Source organism: Ranitomeya imitator, chromosome 8, assembly GCF_032444005.1.
Source record: "Ranitomeya imitator isolate aRanImi1 chromosome 8, aRanImi1.pri, whole genome shotgun sequence".
NCBI lineage: Eukaryota > Metazoa > Chordata > Amphibia > Anura > Dendrobatidae > Ranitomeya > Ranitomeya imitator.
In genome coordinates this window covers 1,180,808-1,200,000 of record NC_091289.1, presented here as the reverse complement: position 1 = coordinate 1,200,000, position 19,193 = coordinate 1,180,808, and the positions used below count along the sequence as shown (strand labels likewise).

General features: G+C 48.0%; 1 protein-coding gene across 1 annotated transcript in view; it reads left to right on the top strand.

Moving 5' to 3' along the window:
- Nucleotides 1–19,193, top strand: part of BSN (bassoon presynaptic cytomatrix protein) — a gene marked incomplete at its 5' end in the record, with an annotated part of 169,006 nt that overhangs the window by 1,144 nt on the left and 148,669 nt on the right. The window lies entirely within an intron of this gene.

Below are 19,193 nucleotides of genomic sequence, written 5' to 3'. Positions count from 1 at the left end.
TATGGAGCCGGGGGGGGGGGGAGACTGAGGGATAGGGGCCCGAGATATGGGGGGGACCCGAGATATGGGGGGACCCGAGATATGGGGGGAGAGGTGCCCGAGGATTAATTTGGTGGGCCCGAAATATGGGGGGTCCGAGAGACAGGGGGAAGGGGCCCGAGATACTTGGGGGGACAGTGGCCTGAGATACGGGGGGAGAGGGACGGGGGGAAGGGGTCCAAAATGTGGGGAGAGGGGTCTGAGATACAAAAGGGAAAGGGGCCTGAGATACTGGGGGAGAGAAAGGCCCAAGGAAGAATGAGGACGGAAAAAGAGTATGCTAGAGCTCTATAGTGAAGGAGGGAAGATGCAGGAGCTCTATAGTGAAGGAGGGAAGATGCAGGAGCTCTATAGTGAAGGAGGGAAGATGCAGGAGCTCTATAGTGAAGGAGGGAAGATGCAGGAGCTCTATAGTGAAGGAGGGAAGATGCAGGAGCTCTATAGTGAAGGAGAGAGAAGATGCAGGAGCTCTATAGTGAAGGAGAGAGAGAAGATGCAGGAGCTCTATAGTGAAGGAGAGAGAGAAGATGCAGGAGCTGTATAGTGAAGGAGGGAAGGAAGATGCCGGAGCTCTATCGTGAAGGAGGGAGGGAAGATGCTGGAGCTCTATAGTGAAAGAGGGAGGGAAGATGCGGGAGCTGTATAGTGAAGGAGAGAGAGAAGATGCAGGAGCTCTATAGTGAAGGAGAAAGGGAAGATGCAGGAGCTCTATAGTGAAGGAGAGAGGGAAGATGCTAGAGCTGTATAGTGAAGGAGGGAAGGAAAATGCAGGAGCTCTATAGTGAAGGAGAGAGAGAAGATGCAGGAGCTCTATAGTGAAGGAGAGAGAGAAGATGCAGGAGCTCTATAGTGAAGGAGGGAGGGAAGATGCAGGAGCTGTATAGTGAAGGAGGGAGGGAAGATGCGGGAGCTGTATAGTGAAGGAGAGAGAGAAGATGCAGGAGCTCTATAGTGAAGGAGAAAGGGAAGATGCAGGAGCTCTATAGTGAAGGAGAGAGGGAAGATGCTAGAGCTGTATAGTGAAGGAGGGAAGGAAAATGCAGGAGCTCTATAGTGAAGGAGAGAGAGAAGATGCAGGAGCTCTATAGTGAAGGAGAGAGGGAAGATGCAGGAGCTCTATAGTGAAGGAGAGAGAGAAGATGCAGGAGCTCTATAGTGAAGGAGAGAGGGAAGATGCAGGAGTTCTATAGTGAAGGAGAGAGGGAAGATGCAGGAGCTCTATAGTGAAGGAGAGAGAAGATGCAGGAGCTGTATAGTGAAGGAGAGAGAAGATGCAGGAGCTCTATAGTGAAGGAGAGAGGGAAGATGCAGGAGCTCTATAGTGGAGGAGGGAGGGAAGATGCAGGAGCTCTATAGTGAAGGAGAGAGAAGATGCAGGAGCTCTATAGTGAAGGAGGGAGGGAAGATGCAGGAGCTCTATAGTAAAGGAGGGAAGGAAAATGCTAGAGCTCTATAGTGAAGGAGAGAGAGAAGATGCAGGAGCTCTATAGTGAAGGATAGAGGGAAGATGCAGGAGCTCTATAGTGAAAAAGTGAAGGAAGATGCTAGAGCTCTAAAGTGAAGGAGAGAGAGAAGATGCAGGAGCTCTATAGTGAAGGAGAGAGGGAACTTGCAGGAGCTCTATAGTGAAGGAGAGAGGGAAGATGCAGGAGCTCTATAGTGAAGGAGAGAGGAAAGATGCAGGAGCTCTATAGTGAAGGAGGGAGGGAAGATGCAGGAGCTCTATAGTGAAGGAGGGAAGGAAGATGCAGGAGCTCTATAGTGGAGGAGAGAGGGAACTTGCAGGAGCTCTATAGTGAAGGAGAGAGGGAAGATGCAGGAGCTCTATAGTGAAGGAGAGAGGAAAGATGCAGGAGCTCTATAGTGAAGGAGGGAGGGAAGATGCAGGAGCTCTATAGTGAAGGAGGGAAGGAAGATGCAGGAGCTCTATAGTGGAGGAGGGAAGGAAGATGCAGGAGCTCTATAGTGAAGGAGAGAGAGAAGATGCAGGAGCTCTATAGTGAAGGAGAAAGGGAAGATGCAGGAGCGCTATAGTGAAGAAGAGAGAGAAGATGCAGGAGCTCTATAGTGAAGGAGAGAGGGAAGATGCAGGAGCTCTATAGTGGAGGAGGGAGGAAAGATGCAGGAGCTCTATAGTGAAGGAGAGAGGGAAGATGCAGGAGCTCTATAGTGAAGGATGGAAGGAAGATGCAGGAGCTCTATAGTGAAGGAGAGAGAGAAGATGCAGGAGCTCTATAGTGAAGTAGGGAGGGAAGATGCAGGAGCTCTATAGTGAAGAAGGGAAGGAAGATGCAGGAGCTCTATAGTGAATGAGAGAGAGAAGATGCAGGAGCTCTATAGTGAAGGAGAGAGGGAAGATGCAGGAGCTCTATAGTGAAGGAGAGAGGGAAGATGCAGGAGCTCTATAGTGAAGGAGAGAGAGAAGATGCAGGAGCTCTATAGTGAAGGAGAGAGGGAAGATGCAGGAGCTCTATAGTGAAGGAGAGAGGGAAGATGCAGGAGCTCTATAGTGAAGGAGAGAGAAGATGCAGGAGCTCTATAGTGAAGGAGAGAGAAGATGCAGGAGCTCTATAGTGAAGGAGAGAGGGAAGATGCAGGAGCTCTATAGTGGAGGAGGGAGGGAAGATGCAGGAGCTCTATAGTGAAGGAGAGAGAAGATGCAGGAGCTCTATAGTGAAGGAGGGAGGGAAGATGCAGGAGCTCTATAGTAAAGGAGGGAATGAAAATGCTAGAGCTCTATAGTGAAGGAGAGAGAGAAGATGCAGGAGCTCTATAGTGAAGGATAGAGGGAAGATGCAGGAGCTCTATAGTGAAGGAGAGAGGGAACTTGCAGGAGCTCTATAGTGAAGGAGAGAGGGAAGATGCAGGAGCTCTATAGTGAAGGAGAGAGGAAAGATGCAGGAGCTCTATAGTGAAGGAGGGAGGGAACATGCAGGAGCTCTATAGTGAAGGAGAGGGGGAAGATGCAGGAGCTCTATAGTGAAGGAGAGAGGAAAGATGCAGGAGCTCTATAGTGAAGGAGGGAGGGAACATGCAGGAGCTCTATAGTGAAGGAGAGAGGGAAGATGCAGGAGCTCTATAGTGAAGGAGAGAGGAAAGATGCAGGAGCTCTATAGTGAAGGAGGGAGGGAAGATGCAGGAGCTCTATAGGGAAGGAGAGAGAGAAGATGCAGGAGCTCTATAGTGAAGGAGAGAGGGAAGATGCAGGAGCTCTATAGTAAAGGAGATAGGGAAGATGCAGGAGCTCTATAGTGAAGGAGGGAGGGAAAATGCAGGAGCTCTATAGTGAAGGAGAGAGAGAAGATGCAGGAGCTCTATAGTGAAGGAGAGAGAGAAGATGCAGGAGCTCTATCGTGAAGGAGGGAGGGAAGATGCTGGAGCTCTATAGTGAAAGAGGGAGGGAAGATGCGGGAGCTGTATAGTGAAGGAGAGAGAGAAGATGCAGGAGCTCTATAGTGAAGGAGAAAGGGAAGATGCAGGAGCTCTATAGTGAAGGAGAGAGGGAAGATGCTAGAGCTGTATAGTGAAGGAGGGAAGGAAAATGCAGGAGCTCTATAGTGAAGGAGAGAGAGAAGATGCAGGAGCTCTATAGTGAAGGAGAGAGAGAAGATGCAGGAGCTCTATAGTGAAGGAGGGAGGGAAGATGCAGGAGCTGTATAGTGAAGGAGGGAGGGAAGATGCGGGAGCTGTATAGTGAAGGAGAGAGAGAAGATGCAGGAGCTCTATAGTGAAGGAGAAAGGGAAGATGCAGGAGCTCTATAGTGAAGGAGAGAGGGAAGATGCTAGAGCTGTATAGTGAAGGAGGGAAGGAAAATGCAGGAGCTCTATAGTGAAGGAGAGAGAGAAGATGCAGGAGCTCTATAGTGAAGGAGAGAGGGAAGATGCAGGAGCTCTATAGTGAAGGAGAGAGAGAAGATGCAGGAGCTCTATAGTGAAGGAGAGAGGGAAGATGCAGGAGTTCTATAGTGAAGGAGAGAGGGAAGATGCAGGAGCTCTATAGTGAAGGAGAGAGAAGATGCAGGAGCTGTATAGTGAAGGAGAGAGAAGATGCAGGAGCTCTATAGTGAAGGAGAGAGGGAAGATGCAGGAGCTCTATAGTGGAGGAGGGAGGGAAGATGCAGGAGCTCTATAGTGAAGGAGAGAGAAGATGCAGGAGCTCTATAGTGAAGGAGGGAGGGAAGATGCAGGAGCTCTATAGTAAAGGAGGGAAGGAAAATGCTAGAGCTCTATAGTGAAGGAGAGAGAGAAGATGCAGGAGCTCTATAGTGAAGGATAGAGGGAAGATGCAGGAGCTCTATAGTGAAAAAGTGAAGGAAGATGCTAGAGCTCTAAAGTGAAGGAGAGAGAGAAGATGCAGGAGCTCTATAGTGAAGGAGAGAGGGAACTTGCAGGAGCTCTATAGTGAAGGAGAGAGGGAAGATGCAGGAGCTCTATAGTGAAGGAGAGAGGAAAGATGCAGGAGCTCTATAGTGAAGGAGGGAGGGAAGATGCAGGAGCTCTATAGTGAAGGAGGGAAGGAAGATGCAGGAGCTCTATAGTGGAGGAGAGAGGGAACTTGCAGGAGCTCTATAGTGAAGGAGAGAGGGAAGATGCAGGAGCTCTATAGTGAAGGAGAGAGGAAAGATGCAGGAGCTCTATAGTGAAGGAGGGAGGGAAGATGCAGGAGCTCTATAGTGAAGGAGGGAAGGAAGATGCAGGAGCTCTATAGTGGAGGAGGGAAGGAAGATGCAGGAGCTCTATAGTGAAGGAGAGAGAGAAGATGCAGGAGCTCTATAGTGAAGGAGAAAGGGAAGATGCAGGAGCGCTATAGTGAAGAAGAGAGAGAAGATGCAGGAGCTCTATAGTGAAGGAGAGAGGGAAGATGCAGGAGCTCTATAGTGGAGGAGGGAGGAAAGATGCAGGAGCTCTATAGTGAAGGAGAGAGGGAAGATGCAGGAGCTCTATAGTGAAGGATGGAAGGAAGATGCAGGAGCTCTATAGTGAAGGAGAGAGAGAAGATGCAGGAGCTCTATAGTGAAGTAGGGAGGGAAGATGCAGGAGCTCTATAGTGAAGAAGGGAAGGAAGATGCAGGAGCTCTATAGTGAATGAGAGAGAGAAGATGCAGGAGCTCTATAGTGAAGGAGAGAGGGAAGATGCAGGAGCTCTATAGTGAAGGAGAGAGGGAAGATGCAGGAGCTCTATAGTGAAGGAGAGAGAGAAGATGCAGGAGCTCTATAGTGAAGGAGAGAGGGAAGATGCAGGAGCTCTATAGTGAAGGAGAGAGGGAAGATGCAGGAGCTCTATAGTGAAGGAGAGAGAAGATGCAGGAGCTCTATAGTGAAGGAGAGAGAAGATGCAGGAGCTCTATAGTGAAGGAGAGAGGGAAGATGCAGGAGCTCTATAGTGGAGGAGGGAGGGAAGATGCAGGAGCTCTATAGTGAAGGAGAGAGAAGATGCAGGAGCTCTATAGTGAAGGAGGGAGGGAAGATGCAGGAGCTCTATAGTAAAGGAGGGAAGGAAAATGCTAGAGCTCTATAGTGAAGGAGAGAGAGAAGATGCAGGAGCTCTATAGTGAAGGATAGAGGGAAGATGCAGGAGCTCTATAGTGAAGGAGAGAGGGAACTTGCAGGAGCTCTATAGTGAAGGAGAGAGGGAAGATGCAGGAGCTCTATAGTGAAGGAGAGAGGAAAGATGCAGGAGCTCTATAGTGAAGGAGGGAGGGAACATGCAGGAGCTCTATAGTGAAGGAGAGGGGGAAGATGCAGGAGCTCTATAGTGAAGGAGAGAGGAAAGATGCAGGAGCTCTATAGTGAAGGAGGGAGGGAACATGCAGGAGCTCTATAGTGAAGGAGAGAGGGAAGATGCAGGAGCTCTATAGTGAAGGAGAGAGGAAAGATGCAGGAGCTCTATAGTGAAGGAGGGAGGGAAGATGCAGGAGCTCTATAGGGAAGGAGAGAGAGAAGATGCAGGAGCTCTATAGTGAAGGAGAGAGGGAAGATGCAGGAGCTCTATAGTAAAGGAGATAGGGAAGATGCAGGAGCTCTATAGTGAAGGAGGGAGGGAAAATGCAGGAGCTCTATAGTGAAGGAGAGAGAGAAGATGCAGGAGCTCTATAGTGAAGGAGAGAGAGAAGATGCAGGAGCTCTATAGTGAAGGAGAGAGGGAAGATGCCGGAGCTCTATAGTGAAGGAGGGAGGGAAGATGCAGGAGCTCTATAGTGAAGGAAGGAGGGAAGATGTTAGAGCTGTATAGTGAAGGAGGGAGGGAAGATGCGGCAGCTGTATAGTGAAGGAGAGAGGGAAGATGCAGGAGCTCTATAGTGAAGGAGAGAGGGAAGATGCAGGAGCTCTATAGTGAAGGAGAGAGAGAAGATGCAGGAGCTCTATAGTGAAGGAGAGAGAGAAGATGCAGGAGCTCTATAGTGAAGGAGAGAGAGAAGATGCAGGAGCTCTATAGTGAAGGAGGGAGGGAAGATGCAGGAGCTCTATAGTGAAGGAGGGAGGGAAGATGCTAGAGCTGTATAGTGAAGGAGGGAGGGAAGATGCTGGAGCTGTATAGTGAAGGAGGGAGGGAAGATGCGGGAGCTGTATAGTGAAGGAGAGAGGGAAGATGCAGGAGCTCTATAGTGAAGGAGAGAGAGAAGATGCTAGACCTCTATAGTGAAGGAGGGAGGGAAGATGCAGGAGCTCTATAGTGAAGGAGAGAGGGAAGATGCTAGACCTCTATAGTGAAGGAGGGAGGGAAGATGCTAGAGCTGTATAGTGAAGGAGGGAGGGAAGATGCGGGAGCTGTATAGTGAAGGAGAGAGGGAAGTGTTATGAGTGCAATCCAGTGACACAGTGTACCAGCGATCAGAGCACATACAATGATCTGACAATAACCCAAAAACAAAAGTACGAGCTCTGAGACGTGGAATCTCTGTAGACTGCAAACCTGAACCTATCCTAAACACAACTAAAGGTGGCTGTGGATTGCGCCTGACACTACCTAGGCAACTCGGCACAGCCAGAGAAACTGACTAGCCTGAAGATAGAAAATCAAGCCTGGCTTGCCTCAGAGAAATACCTCAAAGGAAAAGGCAGCCCCCCACATATAATGACTGTGAGTAAGATGAAAAGACAAAACGTAGGGATGAAATAGATTCAGCAAAGTGAGGCCCGATATTCTAGATAGAGCGAGGATAGTAAAGAGAACTTTGCAGTCTACAAAAAACCCTAAAGCAAAAACCACGCAAAGGGGGCAAAAAGACCCACCGTGCCGAACTAACGGCACGGCGGTACACCCTTTGCGTCTCAGAGCTTCCAGCAAAACCAAAAGACAAGCTGGACAGAAAAAATAGCAACAAAAAGCAAGAAGCACTTATCTAAGTAGAGCAGCAGGCCACAGGAAAGATCCAGGAGCTCAGATCCAATACTGGAACATTGACCAGGAGCAAGGAAGACAGAATCAGGTGGAGTTAAATAACGAAGCAGCTAACGAGCTCTGCAGAACACCTGAGGGAGGAAGCTTAGAAGCTGCAGTACCACTTGTGACCACAGGAGTGAATTCAGCCACAGAATTCACAACAGTACCTCCCCCTTGAGGAGGGGTCACCGAACCCTCACCAGAGCCCCCAGGCCGACCAGGATAAGCCACATGAAAGGCACGAACAAGATCTGGAGCATGGACATCAGAGGCAAAAACCCAGGAATTATCTTCCTGAGCATAACCCTTCCATTTAACCAGATACTGGAGTTTCCGTCTAGAAACACGAGAATCCAAAATTTTCTCCACAATATACTCCAATTCCCCCTCCACCAAAACCGGGGCAGGAGGCTCAACAGAAGGAACCATAGGTGCCACGTATCTCCGCAACAACGACCTATGGAATATATTATGTATGGAAAAGGAGTCTGGGAGGGTCAGACGAAAAGACACAGGATTGAGAATCTCAGAAATCCTATACGGACCAATAAAACGAGGTTTAAATTTAGGAGAGGAAACCTTCATAGGAATATGACGAGAAGATAACCAAACCAGATCCCCAACACGAAGTCGGGGACCCACACGGCGTCTGCGATTAGCGAAAAGTTGAGCCTTCTCCTGGGACAAGGTCAAATTGTCCACTACCTGAGTCCAGATCTGCTGCAACCTGTCCACCACAGAATCCACACCAGGACAGTCCGAAGACTCAACCTGTCCTGAAGAGAAACGAGGATGGAACCCAGAATTGCAGAAAAATGGAGAGACCAATGTAGCCAAGCTGGCCCGATTATTAAGGGCGAACTCAGCCAACGGCAAAAAGGACACCCAATCATCCTGGTCTGCAGAAACAAAACATCTCAGATATGTTTCCAAGGTCTGATTGGTTCGTTCGGTTTGGCCATTAGTCTGAGGATGGAAAGCCGAGGAAAAAGATAGGTCAATGCCCATCCTACCACAAAAGGCTCGCCAAAACCTTGAAACAAACTGGGAACCTCTGTCAGAAACAATATTCTCAGGAATGCCATGCAACCGAACCACATGCTGAAAGAACAAAGGTACCAAATCAGAGGAGGAAGGCAATTTAACCAAGGGCACCAGATGGACCATTTTAGAAAAGCGATCACAGACCACCCAAATGACTGACATCTTTTGAGAAACGGGAAGGTCAGAAATGAAATCCATCGAAATATGTGTCCAAGGCCTCTTTGGGACCGGCAAGGGCAAAAGCAACCCACTGGCACGTGAACAGCAGGGCTTAGCCCTAGCACAAATCCCACAGGACTGCACAAAAGTACGTACATCCCGTGACAGAGATGGCCACCAGAAGGATCTAGCCACTAACTCTCTGGTACCAAAGATTCCAGGATGACCAGCCAACACCGAACAATGAAGTTCAGAGATAACTTTACTAGTCCACCTATCAGGGACGAACAGTTTCTCCGCCGGACAACGATCAGGTTTATTCGCCTGAAATTTTTGCAACACTCGCCGCAAATCAGGGGAGATGGCAGACACAATGACTCCTTCTTTGAGGATACTCGCCGGCTCAGATGAACCCGGAGAGTCGGGCACAAAACTCCTAGACAGAGCATCCGCCTTCACATTTTTAGAGCCCGGAAGGTACGAAATCACAAAATCGAAGCGGGCAAAAAATAACGACCAACGGGCCTGTCTAGGATTCAAGCACTTGGCAGACTCGAGATAAGTAAGGTTCTTATGATCAGTCAATACTACCACGCGATGCTTAGCTCCTTCAAGCCAATGACGCCATTCCTCGAATGCCCACTTCATGGCCAGCAACTCTCGGTTGCCCACATCATAATTACGCTCAGCAGCCGAAAACTTCCTGGAAAAGAAAGCACATGGTTTCAACACTGAGCAACCAGAACCTCTCTGTGACAAAACCGCCCCTGCTCCAATCTCAGAAGCATCAACCTCGACCTGGAAGGGAAGAGAAACATCTGGTTGACACAACACAGGGGCAGAACAAAAACGATGCTTCAACTCCTGAAAAGCTTCCACAGCAGCAGAAGACCAATTAACCAAATCAGCACCCTTCTTGGTCAAATCGGTCAATGGTTTGGCAATGCTAGAAAAATTACAGATGAAGCGACGATAAAAATTAGCAAAGCCCAGGAATTTTTGCAGACTTTTCAGAGATGTCGGCTGAGTCCAATCCTGGATGGCTTGGACCTTAACCGGATCCATCTCGATAGTAGAAGGGGAAAAGATGAACCCCAAAAATGAAACTTTCTGCACACCGAAGAGACACTTTGATCCCTTCACAAACAAAGAATTAGCACGCAGGACCTGGAAAACCATTCTGACCTGCTTCACATGAGAGTCCCAATCATCTGAGAAGATCAAAATGTCATCCAAGTAAACAATCAGGAATTTATCCAGATACTCACGGAAGATGTCATGCATAAAAGACTGAAACACAGATGGAGCATTGGCAAGTCCGAACGGCATCACTAGATACTCAAAATGACCCTCGGGCGTATTAAATGCAGTTTTCCATTCATCTCCTTGCCTGATTCTCACCAGATTATACGCACCACGAAGATCTATCTTAGTGAACCAACTAGCCCCCTTAATCCGAGCAAACAAGTCAGATAACAATGGCAAGGGATACTGGAATTTAACAGTGATCTTATTAAGAAGGCGGTAATCAATACATGGTCTCAGCGAACCATCCTTCTTGGCTACAAAAAAGAACCCTGCTCCCAGTGGCGATGACGATGGGCGAATATGTCCCTTCTCCAGGGATTCCTTCACATAACTGCGCATAGCGGCGTGTTCAGGCACGGATAAATTAAATAAACGACCTTTAGGGAATTTACTACCAGGAATCAAATTGATAGCACAATCACAATCCCTATGCGGAGGTAGGGCATCGGACTTGGGCTCTTCAAATACATCCTGATAATCAGACAAGAACTCTGGGACCTCAGAAGGAGTAGATGACGAAATTGACAAAAATGGAACATCACCATGTACCCCCTGACAACCCCAGACCCCAAATGAAAAGGCAGCCCCCCACATATAATGACTGTGAGTAAGATGAAAAGACAAAACGTAGGGATGAAATAGATTCAGCAAAGTGAGGCCCGATATTCTAGATAGAGCGAGGATAGTAAAGAGAACTTTGCAGTCTAAAAAAAACCCTAAAGCAAAAACCACGCAAAGGGGGCAAAAAGACCCACCGTGCCGAACTAACGGCACGGCGGTACACCCTTTGCGTCTCAGAGCTTTCAGCAAAACCAAAAGACAAGCTGGACAGAAAAAATAGCAACAAAAAGCAAGAAGCACTTATCTAAGTAGAGCAGCAGGCCACAGGAAAGATCCAGGAGCTCAGATCCAATACTGGAACATTGACCAGGAGCAAGGAAGACAGAATCAGGTGGAGTTAAATAACGAAGCAGCCAACGAGCTCTGCAGAACACCTGAGGGAGGAAGCTTAGAAGCTGCAGTACCACTTGTGACCACAGGAGTGAATTCAGCCACAGAATTCACAACAGTACTGTTATGAGTGCAATCCAGTGACACAGTGTACCAGCGATCAGAGCACATACAGTGATCTGACAATAACCCAAAAACAAAAGTACGAGCTCTGAGACGTGGAATCTCTGTAGACTGCAAACCTGAACCTATCCTAAACACAACTAAAGGTGGCTGTGGATTGCGCCTGACACTACCTAGGCAACTCGGCACAACCTGAGAAACTGACTAGCCTGAAGATAGAAAATCAAGCCTGGCTTGCCTCAGAGAAATACCCCAAAGGAAAAGGCAGCCCCCCACATATAATGACTGTGAGTAAGATGAAAAGACAAAACGTAGGGATGAAATAGATTCAGCAAAGTGAGGCCCGATATTCTAGATAGAGCGAGGATAGTAAAGAGAACTTTGCAGTCTACAAAAAACCCTAAAGCAAAAACCACGCAAAGGGGGCAAAAAGACCCACCGTGCCGAACTAACGGCACGGCGGTACACCCTTTGCGTCTCAGAGCTTCCAGCAAAACCAAAAGACAAGCTGGACAGAAAAAATAGCAACAAAAAGCAAGAAGCACTTATCTAAGTAGAGCAGCAGGCCACAGGAAAGATCCAGGAGCTCAGATCCAATACTGGAACATTGACCAGGAGCAAGGAAGACAGAATCAGGTGGAGTTAAATAACGAAGCAGCTAACGAGCTCTGCAGAACACCTGAGGGAGGAAGCTTAGAAGCTGCAGTACCACTTGTGACCACAGGAGTGAATTCAGCCACAGAATTCACAACAGGGAAGATGCTAGACCTCTATAGTGAAGAAGGGAGGGAAGATGCAGGAGCTGTATAGTGAAGAAGGGAGTGAAGATACAGGAGCTCTATAGTGAAGGAGAGAGGGAAGATGCAGGAGCTGTATAGCGAAGGAGAGAGGGAAGATGCAGGAGCTGTATAGTGAAGAAGGGAGGGAAGATGCAGGAGCTCTATAGTGAAGGAGTGAGAAGATGCAGGAGCTGTATAGTGAAGGAGGGAGGGAAGATGCAGGAGCTCTATAGTGATGGAGAGAGGGAAGATGCAGGAGCTCTATAGTGAAGGAGTGAGAAGATGCAGGAGTTCGCTAGTGAAGGAGGGAGGGAAGATGCAGGAGCTCTATAGTGAAGGAGGGAGGGAAGATGCTGGAGCTCTATAGTGAAGGAGAGAGGGAAGATGCAGGAGCTCTATAGTGAAGGAGAGAGGGAATTTGCAGGAGCTCTATAGTGAAGGAGAGAGGGAAGATGCAGGAGCTGTATATTGAAGTAGAGAGGGAAGATGCAGGAGCTCTATAGTGAAGGAGGGAGGGAAGATGCTGCAGCTCTATAGTGAAGGAGGGAGGGAAGATGCAGGAGCTCTATAGTGAAGGAGAGAGGGAAGAAGCAGTAGCTCTATAGTGAAGGAGAGAGAGAAGATGCAGGAGTTCTATAGTGAAGGAGAGAGGGAAGATGCAGGAGCTCTATAGTGAAGGAGGGAGGGAAGACGCAGGAGCGCTATAGTGAAGGAGAGAGGGAAGATGCAGGAGCTCTATAGTGAAGGAGGGAGGGTAGAAGCAGGAGCGCTATAGTGAAGGAGAAAGGGAAGATGCAGGAGCTCTATAGTGAAGGAGAGAGGGAAGATGCTAGAGCTCTATAGTGAAGGAGAGAGAGAAGATGCAGGAGCTGTATAGTGAAGGAGAGAGCGAAGATGCAGGAGCTCTATAGTGAAGGAGAGAGGGAAGATGCAGGAGCTCTATAGTGAAGGAGGGAGGGAAGATGCTAGACCTCTATAGTGAAGGAGGGAGGGAAGATGCAGGAGCTCTATAGTGAAGGAGGGAGGGAAGAGCAGGAGCTCTATAGTGAAGGAGGGAGGGAAGATGCTGGATCTTTGTAGTGAAGGAGGGAAGATGCTGGAGCTGTATAATGAAGGAGGGAGGGAAGATGCAGGAGCTGAATAATGAAGGAGGGAGGGAATAAGCAGGAGCTGTATAGTGAAGGAGGGAGGGAAGATGCAGAAGCTGTATAGTGAAGGAGGGAGGGAAGATGCAGGAGCTCTATAGTGAAGGAGAGGGAAGAAGCAGGAGCGCTATAGTGAAGGAGTGAGGGAAGAAGCAGGAGCTCTATAGTGAAGGAGGGAGGGAAGAAGCAGGAGCGCTATAGTGAAGGAGAGGGAAGAAGCAGGAGCTCTATAGTGGAGGAGGGAGGGAAGAAGCAGGAGCTCTATAGTGAAGGAGGGAGGGAAGATGCAGGAGCTCTATAGTGGAGGAGGGAGGGAAGAAGCAGGAGCGCTATAGTGAAGGAAAGGGAAGATACAGGAGCTCTATAGTGGAGGAGGGAGGGAAGAAGCAGGAGCGCTATAGTGGAGGAGGGAGGGAAGAAGCAGGAGCGCTATAGTGAAGGAGAGGGAAGAAGCAGGAGCGCTATAGTGAAGGAGTGAGGGAAGATGCAGGAGCTCTATAGTGAAGGAGAGAGGGAAGATGCTGGATCTTTGTAGTGAAGGAGGGAAGAAGCAGGAGCTCTATAGTGAAGGAGGGAGGGAATATGCTGGAGCTCTATAGTGGAGAAGGAAGATGGTTGGATGTTGTTCTCTTATCCTGTCACATGGGTTTTCCCCTTTATTTTCTCTGGTTTCTCGTCTGACCGTGCTGAGGACCGGCTGCTGTGATGGGTGAGCATCTGGGGGATGACATGGAGCGTTATAGGCTGGCAGTAGGACATCTGCCCGTTGACCCTTCTCATATTATGGGCTATGCTCTTGGAGCTTTGTAATCAGTCTTTTACAGTAATGGGGTTAGGTTTGGGCTTTATGAATTTGCAGGAATGTGCAGTTCACATGTTTCTCCACATGTGAGCGCTGGTCATCCCCCTATGACTGTTGTGACTGTACCCCAGGTTTAGTCCTGTGTCGGGTTATCATCTCTTTGAGCAGATCCATGCTATGGATGAATCCAGCCACAGTGTCTGGTTCTGGAAAGGGTGAAGGATCTGCTCTGGCTTGGAATTATCTCTATTTCTGTGCCCAAGAGTTGTAATCTTCACTGCTAATCATGTAGGAAAACAAAACAAGCACACCTCTGTTTTGTTTTTGCATATTGTTGAAAAGTAATGTTTTTTGTAAAATGTACGGCTTGAACATAATGCAACGATGCAAGACTCACAGATACATGAGAAATTACTGCAGGACACAACGATGGAAGGCACAACGCAGAAGACAATGACACGACGCAGGACACATGGAGGCAAGACACAAAGCAGGAGACAATAACTCAAGACGCAGGACAAATGGAGGCAAGACACAAAGCAGGAGAGAATAACACAAGACGCAGGACACATGGAGGCAAGACACAAAGCAGGAGAGAATAACAACACGCAGAACACATGGAGGCAAGACACAACGCTCGAGACAATGACACAAGACGCAGGACACATGGAGGCAAGACACAAAGCAGGAGACAATAACTCAAGACGCAGAACACATGGAGGCAAGACACAACGCTCGAGACAATAACTCAAGACGCAGGACAAATGGAGGCAAGACACAAAGCAGGAGAGAATAACAAGACGCAGGACACATGGAGGCAAGACACAAAGCAGGAGAGAATAACAACACGCAGAACACATGGAGGCAAGACACAACGCTCGAGACAATGACACAAGACGCAGGACACATGGAGGCAAGACACAAAGCAGGAGACAATAACACAACACGCAGAACACATGGAGGCAAGACAATGCAGGAGACAATAACACAAGACGCAGAACACATGGAAGCAAGACACAACGCAGGCGACAATGACACAAGACGCAGAACACATGGAGGCAAGACACAACGCAGGAGACAATGACACAAGATGCAGAACACATGGAGGCAAGACACAACGCCGGAGACAATGACACAAGATGCAGAACACATGGAGGCAAGACACAACGCAGGCGACAATGACACAAGACGCAAAACACATGGAGGCAAGACACAACGCAGGAGACAATGACACAAGATGCAGAACACATGGAGGCAAGACACAACACGGGAGACAGTGACAGAAGACGCATGACACATGGAGGCAAGACACAACGCAGGAGACAATAACACAAGACGCAGGACACATGGAGGCAAGACACAACGCAGGAGACAATGACACAAGACGCAGAACACATGGAGGCAAGACACAACGCAGGAGACAATGACAGAAGATGCAAGACAGAAGACGCATGACACATGTAGGCAAGAGACAACGTAGGAGACATTGACACCAGGTGCACAACAGAAGACGCAGGACACATGGAGGCAAGACACAACGCAGGAGACAATGACACAAGACGCAGAACACATGGAGGCAAGACACAATGCAGGAGACAATGATAGAAGATGCAGAACGCATAGAGGCAAGACACAACGCAGGAGACAATGACACAAGACGCAGGACACATGGAGGCAAGACACAACGCAGGAGACAATAACACAAGACGCAGGACACATGGAGGCAAGACACAACGCAGGAGACAATGACACAAGACGCAGAACACATGGAGGCAAGACACAACGCAGGAGACAATGACAGAAGATGCAAGACAGAAGACGCATGACACATGTAGGCAAGAGACAACGTAGGAGACATTGACACCAGGTGCACAACAGAAGACGCAGGACACATGGAGGCAAGACACAACGCAGGAGACAATGACACAAGACGCAGAACACATGGAGGCAAGACACAACGCAGGAGACAATGATAGAAGATGCAGAACGCATAGAGGCAAGACACAACGCAGGAGACAATGACACAAGACGCAGGACACATGGAGGCAAGACACAACGCAGGAGACAATAACACAAGACGCAGGACACATGGAGGCAAGACACAACGCAGGAGACAATGACAGAAGATGCAGAACGCATAGAGGCAAAACACAACGCAGGAGACAATAACACAAGACGCAGGACACATGGAGGCAAGACACAACGCAGGCGACAATGACACAAGACGCAGAACACATGGAGGCAAGACACAAAGCAGGAGACAATGACACAAGACGCAGAACACATAGAAGCAAGACACAAAGCAGGAGACAATAACACAACACGCAGAACACATGGAGGCAAGACAATGCAGGAGACAATGACACAAGACGCAGGACACATGGAGGCAAGACACAACGCAGGAGACAATGACACAAGACGCAGAACACATGGAGGCAAGACACAACGCAGGAGACAATGACAGAAGACGCAGGACACATGGAGGCAAGACACAACGCAGGAGACAATGACAGAAGATGCAAGACAGAAGACGCATGACACATGTAGGCAAGAGACAACGTAGGAGACATTGACACCAGGTACACAACAGAAGACGCAGGACACATGGAGGCAAGACACAACGGAAGAGATGACAACATGATACAGGACACAACAATGCAGGAGACAACGATGCAGAAGATATTGATTAGGTAACAAGATTGGATTTTTGGCGGGATACAAAACCATGGTTTGAAGGAGGTGAAAGGCAATGTTCACATGTCCAGTAGTGATCGTCCAGAACGGATCCAGCCGGACGCAGTGAGTTCTGAAGACACAACTTTTTTGTCCTTTTTAAAAAATCTAATTTCAGCTGGATCCGTTTTTTTAAACATTGAAGTCTATGGAAGAAGGATCCGTTAATCATCCATTGTCTTTCTTTTATTTGTACAGGATCAGTTTTTTGCCTAGTGGTCAGTTTCATATGGGAGAACAACCGATGGCTAATTAATGGATCCGGATGATTACTGGACATGTGGCTATAGTGTAAGACTGCAGACTTGGATCTCAGCAATGAGAAAGGGACGGTCTCACTAAACATTGTTTTCATGATAGTTACATGTGATGGTGCAGATCTGGATGTGATTGGAGGATAATAATGTATATAATGTCCTGGTAGATCCATATATAATTACAAATATTACAGATTGAGAGTCCGCAGTGTTGATACCTTTTAATGGCTGAGGGAACAGATGGTGGAAAATGTCAGGTTTGGAGACTCCTCTTCATCAGGCCTAGAGAGCCCTGCGGAGTCTCCAGAGTGGATGTTTCTTACCAGCTTTCCCCTTTCTATTATTTTTCTTGGTACAAAGATTTATTTGTCTTATATAATTACTGAACTGTAGGAAATGTTTTTGGCGTTTCACTTACGGATTTGATAGGTGAAGGTGGGCTTCGGGGGATGTGATGAGCGTGACCCGGGAAGGTCAGGCAGTGATTAATAGATTGGTAAGGAATGCGATGAAAGTGATCCCACCGTCTCCTGCTGCGTGGTCCCTGTCCGGTGACATCAGGTGTTGGACGATCAGGTTCTCAGCTTCAGATGTCCTTGGTGTTACCCTCATCTTGTGTTACACGTGTTGATGATCCATAATTATTTGCATTATGGAGAATTGCAGCGTGCTATAGCCATTGCAGATCCATTGATAACGTCCTGCATTATGTTCTGTGGACCTGGGAGAAATGCAGGACGTGACATTATTGGCAGCCAGAACCAGTCTACTTGGGCGTGGGTACAAAGGTGACATCTCAATGGGTGGCCCCTGCTTCATTTTCAGATGACGTCTCTTGCTCGCTGCCACTAACGGCAGGGATCCAACCTACTATCCTGACTCCCGGCTGAGAAACTCCGGGAAAAGGACACCAGTCTTGCAATACAAGGGTGAGATGGCAGCCACCTGCCTTCTGATGCCTCTCCCAGTAGAGTGGACCTTTACTAGTTGTAATGGCAGCTCTTAGGCAGAGCTGAGTTCATGAATGAATTTCCAAGTGAGAATCCGTTATGTGGAGCCGCCACCGTTCGTACTGCGTACAGCTGATTGCATGCCCTGGGAGCGCTCACTGATGGCTGAATTGGACGTAATCAACAATATAAGAACATTGTGGGCATGAATTGGCTATTTACTAAGAAGAAGAAGCCAAAGACTGACTTATTAGAAGACAGGAGAGTGCCAAGGGTTTGGAGGGTCTCGTAGCGGGGGGGCCATGTAGCTGCACTGACCCATGCAGTCATTTGTGCTCCAATTTTGGATATTTTTTGGACCTTGTATATAAGGAGAGCTCGGCTCAATGGATGCGATAAAAGGAAGACTCCACAGGAGGAGTGTCACAGAAAATGTTAAAAATCCTTGCAGCCCTCCTGTCTCCCCTCCTGTTATCGAGCATTTGTCATGAGGAGCTGGGAGCTCGCAGTCACACCTGTGTGTGTGTGTAAAATGGCAGGGACACCGAGAGGACGCAGACTCTACAATGCAAGGATTACTGTGGATGGCGAAAAGGATGTGTATTGTCCCCACACGGAGAGACAGGAAAAGACTAGTAGATCAGAAGATGATCCGAGAACCTCTGACGCCCAGCGCCACATGGAAAGTGGAATATCGGAATGTATCCATCCGACATTAATGAGACGCATATTGTCGGCACCGGGACAACGAGGCCCCAAATCCAGAAGGGCCATATAACCACCAGCAGATAAGCCATGTTTGGCCTTAGGCCGTGTGCACACGCTGCAGATTTGTCTGTGGAATTTTCTGTGCAGATTCTGCATCTCTTGGCAGGAAACGTAGGTAAAAATCCGCACGGATTTGATGCAGATTTGCGTGCGTTTTTGTAAGCTAAATAAAGCTCTATTATTTAACAATAAAAAAGAATTGTGATGTCATGTCTGATCCAACCTCTTCATTTAGGAACGCCATTGAAGAGTAATGTTTACACACAGAAAGATAGATGGATAGATAGATGATTGATAGATGATAGAGATAGATAATAGATAGATAATATATACAGTACAGAGCAAAAGTTTGGACACACCTCATTAAAAGATTTTTCTGTATTTTCATGACTATGAAAATTGTACATTCACACTGAAGGCATCAAAACTATGAATTAACACATGTGGAATTATATACTTAACAAAAAAGTGTGAAACAACTGAAATTATGTCTTATATTCTAGGTTCTTCACAGTAGCCACCTTTTGCTTTGATTACTGCTTTGCACACTCTTGGCATTCTCTTGATGAGCTTCTAGAGGTAGTCACCGGGAATGGTCTATCAACAATCGTGAAGGAGTTCCCAGAGATGCTTAGCACTTGTTGGCCCTTTTGCCTTCACTCTGCGTCCAGCTCACCCCAAACCATCTCGATTGGGTTCAGGTCTGGTGACTGTGGAGGCCAGGTCATCTGGGGTAGCATCCCATCACTCT